Below are 3,341 nucleotides of genomic sequence, written 5' to 3'. Positions count from 1 at the left end.
TCAGTGGTGGGCTATTTTTTTGATATAGCTGTTAGGTTTCTCTAGTGTGAGAAGTCAAATAGTTTGGCTAATAGTTACACGTGCACATTGAAATTAACATACAAGCATCTAAAAAGCATTGCACTGAGGTTTTTAACCAAAGAAGGAATGTTACTAAAGCTATCAAACTATGAAGGGCTCAGCAGCCTTGCTGTCCCCTTCCAAGGATTTGCACTTCACCCTTCCCTACTTGCAGTTTCCTCCACATAGCAGGAGTACATTGGAGGAGTTGAGGATTCTCCCAGTGGCTGGGACCAGAGATTTTCCACCAGCAGACCAAGCTATTCTGCACATGAAAGAACCACTATAGAAGGACAGATAATGGGAAAAGCAAAACTAATCTGACCTGGAAACACATCATTATTCCCATGGAAGTCTTCTTTTCTCTGGTATCAGACATTGGGAGTGAGAGCTGTGCTGGATTCTTTGACACCAAGAAGAGTTTTGAATTCCTGAGCACAGAAGTAAATTAAAATTGTGAGAGCCAGTTGCAATAAAGAAAAAACTACAGCAATGTGTCACTGTGTTTAGCATCTCTGTGCTCTGCCTAGCACACCAAAATTAAAGGATATTAAAGACCTTTATATTTTTATCACAGCACTGCAAAATTTAAAACAATAAAACAATAAACTGCTTTTTCATAATGCCAAACTACCTTCCCCACTCTTCTCATTCCCATCTCTGAGATTCTGCTTGAGTTCATCTTTACCTTGACCTTGCTTCTGCTGAAATCCTTGTTCACATCTTAATCACTTCACATCTTGAATACTGCAATTCCTTCTACAGTCTGTCTAAATCCCAACTCTCTCTAAATGTCAAGAGGTCCAGAATGGTGGAGTCAGATTAATTTCTTGCTCCATGCATGGATAAACAATGTGATAGAAAGTGTGTTTATGTAGTAAAATTGGGAAGCTGCAATAGAAGATGAGGTGATCGTATACAGAACAGGAATGGCAGAGAACAGACATCCTGCAGCTACAAACTGGCTAATATTCTCAGGCATTACTGCAGCACAATAAAATCTCTACTATAATATAATTAGCACCAAGACCAAGAAACTTGGAAATCCCAGGCTCCTCTATCATTGCAGATGACAAGCATCTCGAGTGCCTTTGCCTCCCAAAAGAGTAGCACACGTTTGGTGTCAAAATAGGCTCTAAGATCTTCAAAAGCACAATGCAAGAGTTGTATAGGAAAAGACTTTCCCTCTGCAGTCAAGGGGACAGCCAACTCTTCAGGCTTGCTTGTCCAGCCAGAAGCCAGCACATGGCATTTTGTTAACTATGAAGAACCAGTGTAAAGAAATTATTTGCCAGCAGAAGCTAGAGGACAGGTACCCTATGTCAGACTGTGCTGTTCTGAAGTGATATAGGATCCTAAAAAATCAGCTGCTTCAGAAATATTTGTTATCTAAGTTGTCCTGCTTTTCTGGGAATTTTGTGAGTTTTTCTGAGCTAAAAAATAAAAGGAGTATATAGATAAGAAAATCCAGATGCCTGTAGCCCTGCTTGAAATTGATTAAACACGGTGGCTACTTGATTTGTCTGGAATCAGTGAAAATAGCTGTCAAATATTGCCTGGAATACCTTCAGCAGAAGAGGTTTTTATCCCATATTAATCACTATACACCCAACAGCAAAACTGTTAGGAGGCAAACTTGACTGCAGCCTTCTTTTCTTAAATCATCCTAGCTCTTACCCTCCCTCTGACATATATCTTCTAGTCACATTAATCAAAGAAATGCATCCTGACTACATTAAAAAAACCTCCAAAATAATAATTTAACTCATGTAAAAGAATGTAAAAGATGCCTCATCCATGGTTTTTATACACTCCAGAATCATATTCAATTTTGTAAGAAAGCATTTTCCTCACCTGAATGGTAATTAAAAACCCTAAAACTAATGAATAAATCCCTCCCTGAAATAGTAACACATCTCAAGAATGCTTGCAAACCAATGAATCAAAACAGCATAGTTTGGATGATTCAAATATTTCATTTCAGTATTTTTGATAATTTTTTTCCATATTATTGGCTCAAATCAGCGAAGAAAACTTCATCCTGAATCAACAAGCAGAAAATTTCCAAGGAACAGTTCTAAGAAATAGTTTCATGTTCAAAAATTACTGGAACCAACCTCTTGCTGAAAGAAGCACACCTACTTCCACCTCTGTTTTTCAACTGGCTTTAAAAAAAAAAAAAAAAAAAAAAAAAAAAATCCCAACCAGCTGTAGCTATTTCTACAAAACCAGTTAGCAAATCTGTTTCTGCCCACCTGTGGCTGCTCCTACAGACAAAATGCATAGGCCTGGAATGGGGCGGTGACTTTGCTGCTGAAGATGAAGCTGAGTGCCCTAGAGCTGGTTTCAGCCTGGTTACATGCCCGTCTAAGCCAATTTCCAATTATTTCAGGTGCAAGTTTTAGCATGTGCAGTAGCCCTCCCACTTTGTTTCCTCTCCTCATTACCATATGAAGACTTGCATTAGATGCCCACAGGCATTTTGCAAATGCAAGGATTTTCAATTACCCATCCTCTGACAGGCATCGTGTCATCTTTGTACGGCAGCTTTACATCCGTGAATGGGGGCTTGTGCGTCATTGTTGCCAGCAATGAATAACCACAGTCACTTCCCTCTCCTGCAGCAGCAGCAACCCGTGCCCTCTTGAGTAAGCTCTGCTTTCCCTCCACAAATATTGCTGGATCTATCTGTGGTGCCAGCTGTGGACAGGAAATTTTTCAACAGTGGCTCTACATCACTTACGGTGCATTTCATCAGTACTGTTCCTATGTGTGCAAATGGAAAACGTAACTATGGAGCCAGCAATATCTGCGGGATTAATATGATTTCTCATTAATGAGAACTCTGTGACCTTTGGTATGGGATATATTTAGCCTGTTTGTTCTCTTTTTTTTAGGTGAAGTATATTCTGCAACATGCTGTGATTTCTGGCCTATTGATTAATGGGTCTTTCCACCACAAGCAATCTTAATCTTTCTTAATTGCCTTAATGGCCTCATGGCCTCTCTTTTACACTCTCTGCCCACTATGTTGTTGTTGCAAATGCTTTTGTATCTTAACTTCATGACTATACTAAGGACTTAAAGGAAACTGACTGTGAAGTCTATTGTTGCTCTTGATTTTTCCATTCTTTAAACTCATGTTTCAGGCTCCTAATATCTGTAGGTAATTTTTGGATGTAAATGTGCATATATTATAAAACAACTGTCCAGAATTCATCAATAAAGGAGTTGATTTTTTAATAAATTTCTAGTATAGTTCTGTAGTGCAGACCATCAGA

At 38.9% G+C, this 3,341-nt stretch overlaps 1 long non-coding RNA gene across 1 annotated transcript; it reads left to right on the top strand.

Annotated features, from left to right (window-relative positions):
* The first annotated feature begins 2,365 nt into the window (after positions 1–2,365).
* LOC138107897 (uncharacterized) lies at positions 2,366–3,047 on the top strand. Its single transcript, XR_011149758.1, has 3 exons — positions 2,366–2,452; positions 2,583–2,708; positions 2,958–3,047. It is a non-coding gene; the product is annotated as an uncharacterized lncRNA (long non-coding RNA).
* The last annotated feature ends 294 nt before the right edge of the window (positions 3,048–3,341 follow it).

The sequence above is a fragment of the Aphelocoma coerulescens genome, chromosome 3 (assembly GCF_041296385.1).
Source record: "Aphelocoma coerulescens isolate FSJ_1873_10779 chromosome 3, UR_Acoe_1.0, whole genome shotgun sequence".
NCBI classification, from domain to species: domain Eukaryota; kingdom Metazoa; phylum Chordata; class Aves; order Passeriformes; family Corvidae; genus Aphelocoma; species Aphelocoma coerulescens.
This window is presented reverse-complemented; position numbering and strand designations above follow the sequence as displayed.